Raw genomic sequence first — 13,423 nt, 5'->3', positions numbered from 1 at the left:
TGCCTTTTTAGACAGTAAAGTAATTTGTGTTTTATTTTGTGTTTTCATCACTATAGATAGGATCCAGGCCCTGGGCAAGCTAGGCAAACTCTCAGTCACCAACCTATCACAGAATCTTTCCAGGCTCTTTTCACAGCTTTGTTAGGTGGGAAGTGAGACTGTAGTCGTATTCTACAGCTGTTTTGGTTGTTAACTATTCTTGTCATAGGTGGTCACTAAGGACTATAGGCTCTATAGTGGAATATCGTGAGTAAAGTGTATCAGAAAAAGTTAGGTGATGTGAATCTGTGTTCTCCTTTTATCTCAGAATAGGAGAACAGACAGACACAGGACATTATCTATTCAGAAGGCTTGCCCCTTGGCAGGATTTCCAGGAAGGCTGTACTGACCGATCTGCCTGTCAGTACACCCCACTTTAAAGCACAGGACACTAGGAACCAAAGCCAGCAGACTCAGCCGGAGTCACAGTCAGCCTCAGATCTAGATGTGTTGCCTATCAGAAGGTCACATAATACCGAAGCACCACCTGTACCCTTATTGAGCTCTGTAGCTTCTGATTTTTAATTGAAAAAAACTGACTTTCCCTTGGCCTACAGGCATCAATTGCAAATGTCGTCTCAATTATGGGGTAGAACTGAGTGTTCACTTCCTCCCCTCCATGCTAGGTCTTTGCTGGCTTTAACCTATAATGGTTTTGTACATGTTGGCACAGTGAGTTTATTTGTGTGCCTGAGTTCAGTGGAAAGCACATTTTTTTTTTTACTCAGAACCATCCCTTACCTTCAGCTTTCACAATCTTTCTGATTCCTCTATGCATCAATTCCTAAGCTTTAAGAACAGGCAGGGTCAGGATCCATATGGTTTCCTTCTGTGCCCCAGAGCTGATCATGTGCCCCAGATCTCCATACCCAAATTCCTCCCAGAAAGAACATGTCTCCCAGGAAGGGTGACACACAGAATTACTGGAGGGACAAGTTACTGTCAGAGTCATAAGACGAGCTAACACCAGAGTTAACCGGATGGCAATGGCAAGGGTAACAACATGAGCTACAGAAAAAAGTCTACTTTGCATCATCAGAACCCAGTTCTCCCACCACAACAAATCATAGATACCCCAAAATACTGGAAAAGAAAGACTCTAATTTAAAACCACACCTCATAATGATGATAGAGGAGTTTAAGAAGGACAGAAATACTCCATTAAAAAAATTACAGGAGAACACAGGTAGACATGTAGAAGCTCTTAAAGAAGATACACAAAAAATCCCTTAAATAATTATAGGAAAACACATCCAAACAGGTGAATGAATTAATTAAAACAAAAAAGTTCTAAAAATGGAAATAGAAACAATAATGAAATCACAAAGTGAGAAAATTCTAGAGTTTGAAAATCTAGGTAAGACATCAGGAGCCACAGATGAACAGAATACAAGAGATAGAAAAGAGAATCTCAGGTGCCCGAGATACCAGAGAAAACACTGATACAACAATAAAGGAATATGCAAAATACAAAAAATCCTAAGCCAAAACATGCAGGATCCAGGACACAATGTGAAGACCAAAGCTAAGGATAATAAGTATAGAAGAGAACAAAGATTTCCCAACTTAAAGGGCCAGTAGATATCTTCAACAAAATTATAGAAGAAAATATTCCTAACCTAAGGAAAGAGATGCCCATAAACATAGAATCCTACAGAACTACAAATAGACTGAACTAGAAAAGAAATACCTCTCATCACATACTGGTCAAAACATCAAGTGCACAAAACAAAGAATATTAAAATCAGAAAGGGAAAAATGTCAAGTAACATATAAAGGCAGACCTATCAGAGTTATATCAAACATTTCAAAAAGAGACTATAAAAAGGTGACCCTGAGCACATGTCATACAGACCCAAAGTGGAAACAAATGCTATCCCAGGCTACAATACCCAGCAAAACTCTCAATTACTATAGATGGGGAAAACAAGATACTCTGTCACAGAACAAATATATACATTATCTTTCCACAAATCCAGCCTTACAAAGGAAGTGAATAGAACACTGTAACACAAGAAGGGAAACTATACCCTAAATAAAGCATGAAAGAAATCTTATTTAAAGAAACCCAAAAGAAGACAGCCACACAAATATAATTCCATGTCTAAGAACAACAGCAAAAAGTAACAAGAAGCAACAATCACTACTCCTAAATATCTCTTACCTCACACTCATCATAGTGGCTAAGATCACAAACTATCACAAAACTTTAGCTATTCTGGGTTTTTTATTATTCCAGATGAATTTGAGAATTGCTCTTTCTAACTCTGTGAAGAATTGAGTTGGAATTTTGATGGGTATTGTGTTGAATCTGTATATTGCTTTTGGCAAAATGGCCATTTTAACTATATTAATCCTGCCGATCCATGAGCATGGGAGGTTTTTCCATTTTTTGAGGTCTTCTTCCATTTCCTTCTTCAGAGTCTTGAAGTTCTTGTCATACAGATCTTTCACATGTTTGGTAAGAGTCAACCCAAGGTACTTTGTACTGTTTGTGGCTATTGTGAAGGGTTTCATTTCCCTAATTTCTTTCTCAGCCTGCTTATCCTTTGAGTATAGGAAGGCTACTGATTTGCTTGAGTTGATTTTATAACCTGCCACTTTGCTGAAGTTGTTTATCAGCTGTAGGAGTTCTCTAGTGGAGTTATTTGGGTCACTGAGGTAGACTATCATAGCATCTGCAAATAATGATAGTTTGACTTCTTCCTTTCCAATTTGTATCCCTTTGACCTCCTTATGTTGTCTAATTGCCTGAGCTAGCACCTCAAGTACAATATTGAAAAGATAAGGAGAAAGTGGGCAGCCCTGTCTAGTCTCTGATTTTAGTGGGATTGCTTCAAGTTTCTCTCCATTTAGTTCGATGCTGGCTACCGTTTTGCTGTATATTGCTTTTAGTATGTTTAGTTATGGGCCTTGAATTCCTGTTCTTTCCAAGACTTTAAGCATGAAAGGATGCTGAATTTTGTCAAATGCTTTTTCAGCATCCAATGAAATGACCATGTGTTTTTTTCTTTGAATTTGTTTATGTAGTGGATTGCATTGATGGATTTCCGTATATTGAACCAACCCTGCATCCCTGGGATAAAGCCTACTTGATCATGGTGGATGAACGTTATGATGTGTTCTTGGATTCGGTTGGCAAGAATTTTATTGAGTATTTTTGCATTAATGTTTATAAGGGAAATTGGTCTGAAGTTCTCTTTCTTTGTTGGATCTTTGTGTGGTTTTGGTATCAGCATAATTGTGGCTTCATAGAAGGAGTTGGGTAGTGTTCCTTCTGTTTCTATTTTGTGGAATAGTTTGAAGAGTATTGGTGTTAGGTCTATTTGAAGGTCTGATAGAATTCTGCACTGAAACCATCTGGTCCTGTGCTTTTTTTGGTTGGGAGGCTTTCTATGACCCCTTCTATTTCTTTAGGGGTTATGGGACTGTTTAGATGGTCTAGTTGGTCCTGATTTAATTTTGGTATTTGGTATCTGTCAAGGAAATTGTTCATTTCCTCCAGATTTTCCTGTTGTGTTGAGTACAGGCTTTTGTAGTAGGATCTGATGATTTTTTGGATTTCCTCAGTTTCTGTTGTTATATCTCCTTTTTCATTTCTAATTTTGTTAATTTGGATACATTCTCTGTGCCCTTTCTGGCTAAGGGTTTATCTATCTTGTTGATTTTCTCAAAGAACCAGCTTCTGGACTCATTGATTCTTTGTATGGTTCTCTTTGTTTCCACTTGATTGATTTCAGCCCTGAGTTTGAGGATTTCCTGTCTTCTACTCCTCCTCGGGGAATTGGCTTCTTTTTGTTCCAGGATTTTCAGGTGTGTCACTAAGCTGCTAGTATATGCTCTCTCCATTTTCTTTTTGGAGGCACTCAGGGCTATGAGTTTTCCTCTTAGCACTGCTTTCATTGTGTCCCAAAGATTTGGGTATGTTGTGCCTTCATTTTCATTAAATTCTAAAAAGTCTTTGATTTCTTTCTTTCTTCATTTCTTCCTTGGCCAAGGTGTCACTGAGTATTGTTCAGCCTCCATGTGTATGTGGGCTTTCTGTTGTTTTTATTGGTATTGAAAACCACTCTTACACGATAGTGATCTGATAGGAGGCATGGGATTAGTTTGATCTTCTTATATTTGTTGAGGTCTGTCTTGTGACCAATTATATGGTCGATTTTGGAGAGGGTACAATGAGGTACTGAGAGAAAGGGATATATATATATATATATATATATATATATATATATATATATATTTGCTTTAGGGTGAAATGTTCTATAAATATCAGTCAAATCCAATTAGTCCAAAGCTTCAATTAATTTTACTGTGTCCTTGTTTAGTTTCTCTTTTCCTGATCTGTCCATTGAGGAGTGTGGAGTGTTGAAGTCCCCCATAATTATTGTGTTAGGTGTAATGTGTGCTTTTAGCTTTAGTAAAGTTTCTTTTATGAATGAGGGTGCCCTTGCATTTGGCGCATAGATGTTCAGAATTGAAAGTTCTTTTTGGTGGATTTCTCCTTTGACCAACAAGAAGTGTCCTTCTGTGTCTCTTTTGATGACTTTAGGTTGAAAGTCAATTTTATCTGATATTAGAATGGCTACTCTGGCTCGTTTTCCGAGACCATTGGCTTGTAAAATTTTCTTCCAGCCTTTTACTCTAAGGTAGTTTTTGTCTTTGACACTGAGTTGTGTCTCCTGTATGCAGCAAAATGAAGGGTCCTGTTTCCTTATCCAGTCTGTTAGTCTATGTCTTTTTATTGGGGAATTGAGTCCATTGATGTTAAGAGAAATTAAGGAATAGTGATTATTACTTCCTGTCATTTTTGATGTTATTTTTATATTTGAGTGGTTATCTTCTTTTGGGTTTGATGAAGGAAGGTAACTATCTTGCTTTTTCCAGGGTGTAGTTTCCCTCCTTGTATTGGAGTTTTCCTTCTATTATTCTTTGCAGAGCTGGATTTGTAGAAAGATATTGTGTAAATTTGGTTTTGTCATGGAATATCTTGGTTTCTCCATCTATGGTGATTGAAAGTTTTGCTGGGTATAATAGTCTTGACTGACATTTGTGTTCTCTTAGAGTATGCATGAGATCTGCCCAGGATCTTCTAGCTTTCATGGTCTCTGGTGAGAAGGTTGGTGTGATTCTGATAGATCTTCCTTTATATGTTACTTGGCCTTTTTCTCTTACTGCCTTTAATATTCTTTCTTTGTTTAGTGCATTTGGGGTTTTGATTATTATGTGGCAAGAGGTATTTCTGCTCAGGTCCAGTGTGTTTCGAGTTCTGTAGGCCTCTTGTATATTCATAGGCATCTCTCTCTTTAAGTTGGGAAAGTTTTCTTCCATAATTTTGTTGAAGATATTTGCTGGCCCTTTCAATTGTAAATCTTCACTTTCATCTATACCTATAATCCTTAGGCTTGGTCTTCTCATTGTATCCTGGATTTCCTGGATGTTCTGGGATACAAGCTTTTTGCATTTTGCATTTTCTTTGACTGTTGAGTCAATGGTTTCTATGGTAACTTCTGCATCTGAGATTCTTTCTTCCATCTCTTGTATTCTGTTGTTTATATTTGCATCTATGGCCTCTGATTTCTTCTCAAGGTTTTCTATCTCCAAAGTTGTCTCCCTTTGTGATTTCTTAATTGTTTCTACTTCTGTTTTTAGATCCAGGATGGTTTTGCTCAGTTTCATCATTTGTTTGTTTGTGTTTTCCTGTAATTCTTTAAGAGATTTTTGTGTTTCCTCTTTCATGACTTCTGCCTCTTGACTCAAGTTCTCCTCCATTTCTTTAAGTGTTTTTTTTTCATTTCTTCTTTATTTGCTTCTATATCTTGAACCTTATTCTCCTGCATTTCTTTAAGTGATTTTTGTGTTTCCATTATACAGGTTTCTAGCTTATTCATGTTCCCCTGTATTTCTTCAAGGGATCCATTAATGTCCTTTTTGTGTTCTTCTAGCAGCACCATGACCAGTGATTTTAAATCCAAATCTTGTTTATCTGGTGTGTTGGTATAACCAGGACTTGCTGATGTTGGAGAGTTTGGTTCAGATGCTGCCATATTGCCTAGATTTCTGTTAGTAGCATTCCTGCATTTGCCCTTTGCAATCTTGTTCTCTGGAGTTAGTTGGTCTTGTCTCTGGCTGGTGTTTGAGCCTCCTGAGAGGCTCTGGGGCCATTTCTGCAACACTGGATGGCTGGGTTTCTCCTGTCACAGATTGCTGATATTCTGTCCTCTTCTTGGGTGCCCTTGCAGCCCTAGTGCGCTTTGCCCCAGATTGTGTCTGTGTACCAGATGGTGCCCGTTTGCTCCTTCAGGGAGTGCTGAGGGTATATGCTGCGGGACATTTTCCGCTGGGTAGTGGAATTCCCAACCGGGTTGGTGCACACAAGGCTAGCCTAGCTGCTTAGGCCCTGAGTCTAGGCAAAAGCCTGGCAGGCCAAGGTCCGAGCAAAGTTCCCCTTGGGCTATGACTGTTAATTGGTTCTGTCAGGTGGCCAGGATGGCGGGTGTGCGAGCACTCCCTGAAAGTGCTGGGAGAGTCTGCTGAGCTAACAACCTCCTGGCCAGGTTGGCACACAGATGGCCCACCGATCAGCCCAGATCTTTGGGTCAGCCCAGGGTCTGTCGGGGCCTAGACCCCTGCTATGTTAGCCTTGGGCTAGGGGTCTAGACCCAGCTATGTTAGCCTCAGGCTATGCCTGTTAGCTGGCTTGCCTGCTAGAACTCTCTGGTGTTCTGTAGGCAAAATGGCGGCCCAAGTGCGCCGGGATGGACAAAAACCCTCCTGGCCGGGTTGGCACCCTGATGGACCCCCAAACAGCCCAGGGCCTGGGTGCAGGCCAAAGCCTGTTGGGCTTAGACCCCTGCGATGTTGGCCTTGTGTTATATTTGCGTACCTCAGTCTGTCTGATCTCTCTGGCACCCGAGAACCAAGATGGAGTCTCTCGTAACTGACTGGTGGGAGGCAGAGTTCTGAAGTGGCTTCTGTGCGGTGAAAAGCACCATAAATCTGCTGCTGCTTGCAGCCCGGCTGGCCAGCGATGGCCAGTGGTTGTGGGCGCAGGGCCTGCCGGTACCCTGTCACCTTGGTTCCACTGCTGAGGGCTCTTCAGCTGGACCAGCCGCTGCTGCCACCGCTGCTGCCGCCTACCCAATTATCTCTCAATCAGGTAAAATCTTAATCACAGACCACTGGTTCTAACATCCCCCAAAGCTAAGAATGTCATCAAATAACATCTGAAATCTGTCCTTGAATTTCAAGTCTTTCATTCTAATAGGTCTACAATGTATTCCTAGAAATATATTTGAAAATTACCTTTGTCTATGTTGTTGTTGTTGTTATATAACTGTAAAAGTTCTTATCCTCTCTTCCATGCAGAAATACATTATTTGAGGCTAACACAAATTCATGTTATTAGGGTACAGTCACTCATATTTGTCATAATAAATGATTTCTTATACCCTTTGAGATGAAAGATAGTTTACTTTGAAATTTTCTATTCTGGTAATAGAGTAGGGGAACTTATGAGGCCTGTGCAGTCATCTTTCAGGGGTAGAGCCCTTGAATATTGAGAGTCTAGATAGGATAATGGGGTGGGTCTTCATTTAGGGAAGAAAGGCTGGATGAAGTCAGCATGTCTCTCCACTGCCCCCTCCCCCTGTGTTGCTATTTTCTGATTTTCCACTGTGCCACATAGGTAATTTTTTAACGAATTTTTTAACTTATTCACTTTATAGCATGCTCAGTGCCCTCCTCAGGGTTACCCCTTTTCCCTCTCTCCTTTCCCCCTATTTTCTCAAAATGTGGGCCCCCATGGCATTTCAAGTCTCTGAGGGACTAGGTGTATCTTCTTCCATGGAGGCCCAGGTATAAGAACATATTCAAGAGGCAGGCTACAGAGATTGGGATAGCTCCCACTCCATTTGTTTGGGGTCCAAGAGAAGACCAAGTTGCATATCTGCTAAATATGAGCAGGGAGGCCTAGGTACATCTCCTGTATGCTTTTTGGTTGTGGTTAAGAATTTGAGAGTCCCAAAGGTTCAGGTCAGTTGACTCTGTTAGTCTTCCTCTGGAGTTTCTTTTCCTGTAGAGGCCCCAATCTTTCATTCTATTCTTATTTAAGAGTCCCAAAGCTCCATCCACTGTTTGTCTGTGGGTGTCTGCATCTATCTGAGTCAGTTGGTAGGTGGGGCGTCTCATAGAACACCCATACTAGACTCACGTCTGCTATCAGAACAGAGTATCATCAATATTGTAAGGGAATAGTGCTTGCCCTTAGGATGGATCTCAAATTGTGTTAATGTTTGTCCATCAGTCTCTGCACCATCAAGAATCCCTGCATGTCTTGTAGACAGGATAAATTTTGGTGTAGATATTTGTGGGTAGGTTGGTGTCTCTATCACTCCACTAGTGTTCCTGCCTGACCACAGGAGTCAGCCTCCCAGGCTTTATATACCTAATGCTATGAGTAGCAGCCAAAGACACTGCCTACTTCTCCTTTTGTGCCTCCCCTATCTCAGGTCACTCTCTCTTCCTGGAGATGCATTCCATGCCCCACTCCATCTCTTGCAAAATTTCATTCATTTTCATTGCCCTCTTGACATCCACTCTGCCCCTCCTCATATCTGCCTCCAAACCACCCAACTCTTCTGCATATCTCCTTCCTACCCAGTCACTCCTGCCCTCTATTTTCCACTATAATTCCTTTCCCGTTTCCAAGTGAGCCACATATATCCTTACTTGTATCCTCCTTCCTGTCTAGACTCTTTGGGTGGGTCTGTGGTGTGTAGCATAGACATCATTATTTTATGGGTAATATCCATTTATATGTGAATACATACATGTGTGTCATTTGGGACTGGGTTTCCTTACTGTAGATGATATTCTCAATATCTATCCATCTGCCTGCAGAATTCATGATTTCCTTGCTTTTTATTGATGAATAATAGTCCACTGTGTAGATGTATCACTTTTTTTTTTAAATCCATTCTTCAGTTGAGGGACATTTAATTTATTTCCTGTTTCTGGCTATTATAAATATTGTTAAGCAAGTGGATGAGAGATTGTGGAACATCTTTTGGGTATATGCCCATGAGTGGTGTAGCTGGGTCTTGAGGTAGAACTATTGCCAGCTTTCTGAGAAATTGCCAAGTTGATTTCCATAGTGGCTGTACAAATTGTTGCTCCAACCAGCAATGAAGGAGTGTTCTCTGTATGTACATCCTCAGCAGTATGTGTTGTCATTTGAGTTTTTAATCTTAGCTAATATGACCAATGTAAGATAGAATCTCAGAGTTGTTTTAATTTGCATTTCCCTGATAACTAAGGATTTTGAAGAGTTCTTTAAATTTTTCTTGGCCACCTGCGATTCTTCTGTTGTGGGTTATGTCCCATTTTCAGTTGGGTTATTTGGATTGTTTACCTTCTTAAATTCTTTGTAAACTTTGGACATTAGCTCTCTGTCAGATGTAGGAGTGGTAAAGATAGTTTCCTCATCTGTAGGCTACCATTTTGTCCTACTGACATTGTTCTTTGCCTTTTAGAATTTTGAAGTTTCATTAGTTTCCATTTATCAATTTGTGATCTTAGACCCTGAACTATCAGTATTCTGTTCAGGAAATTGTAGCCTGTACTAATGCATTCAATCAAGGTTATTTCCTAATTTCTTTTCTATGAGATTTAGTGTATCCACTTTTATGTTGAAGTCTTTCACTCATTTGGATGTGGGCTTTTTTTCAGGATGATAAGTATGAATCTACTTTCATTCTTCTAAGTGTAGATGTACAGTTAGACCAGGGCCATTTATTTAAGATGCTTTCTGCTTTCCACTGTATGGTTTGAACTTCTTCATCAAAAATCAAGTGTGATAGGTTTGTGGGAGTTTTGTGGGTCTTTGATTTGATTCCATTGATCAATGTGTCTGTTTCTGTCTTAGTACCAGGCAGTATTGTCTGTTTGTTTGTATTTAAGTTGCTGTTTTATCACTATTACACTGAACTACAGCTTGAAGTCTGAGATTGTAATTTCTCTTGAAAATCTTTTTTTTTTAATTTTTTATTCGATATAATTTATTTACATTTCAAATGATTTCCCCTTGTCTAGCCCCCCACTCCTCGAAAGTCCCGTAAGCCCCCTTCTCTTCCCCTGTCCTCCCACCAACCCCTTCCCACTTCCCCATTCTGGTTTTGCCGAATACTGCTTCACTGAGTCTTTCCAGAACCAGGGGCCACTCCTCCTTTCTTCTTGTACCTTATTTGATGTGTGGATTATGTTTTGGGTATTCCAGTTTTCTAGGTTAATATCCACTTATTAGTGAGTGCATACCATGATTCACCTTTTGAGTCTGGGTTACCTCACTTAGTATGATGTTCTCTAGCTCCATCCATTTGCCTAAGAATTTCATGAATTCATTGTTTCTAATGGCTGAATAGTACTCCATTGTGTAGATATACCACATTTTTTTTGCATCCAGTTTTCTCTTGAGGGATACCTGGGTTCTTTCCAGCATCTGGCAATTGTAAATAGGGCTGCTATGAACATAGTAGAGCATGTATCCTTATTACATGGTGGGGAATCCTCTGGGTATATGCCCAGGAGTGGTATGGCAGGATCTTCTGGAAGTGAGGTGCCCAGTTTTCAGAGGAACTGCCAGACTGATTTCCAGAGTGGTTGTACCAATTTGCAATGCCACCAGCAGTGGAGGAGTGTTCCTCTTTCTCCACACCCTCTCCAACACCTGCTGTCTCCTGAATTTTTAATCTTAGCCATTCTGACTGGTGTAAGATGAAATCTCAGGGTTGTTTTGATTTGCATTTCCCTAATGACTAATGAAGTTGAGCATTTTTTAAGATGTTTCTCCACCATCTGAAGTTCTTCAGGTGAGAATTCTTTGTTTAACTCTGTACCCCATTTTTTAATAGGATTGTTCGGTTTTCTGGAGTCTAACTTCTTGAGTTCTTTATATATATTGGATATTAGCCCTCTATCTGATGTAGGCTTGGTGAAGATCTTTTCCCAATTTGTTGGTTGCTGATTTGTCCTCTTGATGGTATCCTTTGCCTTACAGAAACTTTGCAATTTTATGAGGTCCCATTTGTCAATTCTTGCTCTTAGAGCATACGCTATTGGTGTTCTGTTCAGAAACTTTCTCCCTGTACCGATGTCCTCAAGGGTCTTCCCCAGTTTCTTTTCTATTAGCTTCAGAGTGTCTGGCTTTATGTGGAGGTCCTTGATCCATTTGGATTTGAGCTTAGTACAAGGAGACAAGGATGGATCAATTCGCATTCTTCTGCATGCTGACCTCCAGTCGAACCAGCACCAATTGTTGAAAAGGCTATCTTTTTTCCATTGGATGTTTTCAGCCTCTTTGTCGAGGATCAAGTGGCCATAGGTGTGTGGGTTCATTTCTGGATCTTCAATCCTGTTCCATTGATCCTCCTGCCTGTCACTGTACCAATACCATGCAGTTTTTAACACTATTGCTCTGTAGTATTGCTTGAGGTCAGGGATACTGATTCTGCCAGAATTTCTTTTGTTGTTGAGAATAGTTTTAGTTATCCTGGGTTTTTTGTTATTCCAGATGAATTTGATAATTGCTCTTTCTAACTCTGTGAAGAATTGAGTTGGGATTTTGATGGGTATTGCATTGAATCTGTATATTGCTTTTAGCAAAATGGCCATTTTATCTATATTGATTCTCCTGATCCATGAGCATGGGAGGTTTTCCCAATGGGAATGCTTCAAGTTTCTCTCCATTTAGTTTGATGCTGGCTACCGGTTTGCTTGTAAAATTGTCTTCCAGCCTTTTACTCTAAGGTAGTGTTTGTCTTTGACCCTGAGGTGTGTTTCCTGTAAGCAGCAAAATGTAGGGTCCTGTTTGCGTATCCAGTCAGTTAGTCTGTGTCTTTTTATTGGGGCATTAAGTCCATTCATGTTAAGATATATTAAGGAATAGTGATTGTTACTTCCTATCATTTTTGACGTTATTTTTTAAATTTGATTGCTTAACTTCTTTTGGGTTTGATGAAAGGTTACTATATTGCTTTTTCCAGGGTGAAGTTTCCCTCCTTGTATTGGTGTTTTCCTCCTATTATCCTTTATAGGGTTGGGTTGGTGGATAGATATTGGGTAAACTTGGTTTTGTCATGAAATATCTTAGTTTCTCCATCTACGGTGATTGAGAGTTTTGCTGGATATAGTAGTTTTGGTTGGCATTTGTGTTCTCTTAGAGTCTGCATGAGATCTGCCTAGGACCTTCTAGCCTTCATAGTCTCAGGTGAAAAGTCTGCTGTGATTCTGATAGGTCTTTCTTTATATGTTACTTGGCCTTTTTCTCTTACTGCCTTTAATATTCTTTCTTTGTTTAGAACATTTGGTGTTTTGATTATTATGTGACAGGAAGTATTTCTGTTCTGGTCCAGTCTGTTTGGAGTTCTGTAGGCTTCTTGTATATTCATGGGCATCTCTCTCTTTAGGTTAGGGAAGTTTTCTTCCATAATTTTATTGAAGATATTTGCTGGCCTTTTAAGTTGTAAATCTTCACTCTCATCTATGCCTATAATCCTTAGGTTTGGTCTTCTCATTGTGTCCTGAATTCCTGGATATTTTGGGTTACAAGCTTTTTGCATTTTGCATTTTCTTTAACTGTTGAGTCCATGGTTTCTATGGAATTTTCAGCATCTGAGATTCTTTCTTCTATCTCTTGTATTCTGTTGTTGATATTTGCATCTCTGTTCCCTGATTTCTTCCCAAGGCTTTCTATCTCCAAAGTTGTCTCCCTTTGAGTTTTCTTAGATGTTTCTACTTCTGATTTTAGATCCTGGATGGTTTTGCTTAGCTCCTTCACTTGCTTGTTTGTGCTTTCCTGTAGTTCTTTTAGAGATTTTTTTTGTTTCCTCTTTTATGACCTCAGCCTGTTGACCAAAGTTCTTGTGTATTTCTTTAAGTGTTTTTTGAGTTTCCTCATTATTGGCTTTTGTATTCTCTTGGATTTCTTTCAATGATTTTTGTGTTTCACTTGTTAGGGCTTCTAACTTTTGATCCATTTTCTCCTGAATTTCTTTAAGTATGTCCTTCATGTGTTCCTGTACCAGCATCATGATCAGTGATTTTAAATCCAAATCTTGTTTTACTGGTGTGATGGGGTATCCAGGACATGTTGGTAGAGGAGAATTCGGTTCAGATGTTGCCATATTGCCTTGATTTCTGTTAGTAACGTTCCTGCGTTTGCCTTTTGCCATCTAGTTCTCACTGGTGTTAGTTTGTCTTGTCAGTGCTGGACTCACCAGTGCAAGCTGCCCCTTCCCAGTTGGCATTTGGTGCACAGCTTACCTCCTGCACTGCCTGTAGACAGGGTCCTGCTGCCCAGGCTGTTCAGATCCCGAAGCACGCACCG

This window comes from Apodemus sylvaticus, chromosome 2, assembly GCF_947179515.1.
Source record: "Apodemus sylvaticus chromosome 2, mApoSyl1.1, whole genome shotgun sequence".
In the NCBI taxonomy this organism is placed as follows: domain Eukaryota; kingdom Metazoa; phylum Chordata; class Mammalia; order Rodentia; family Muridae; genus Apodemus; species Apodemus sylvaticus.
This window is presented reverse-complemented; position numbering follows the sequence as displayed.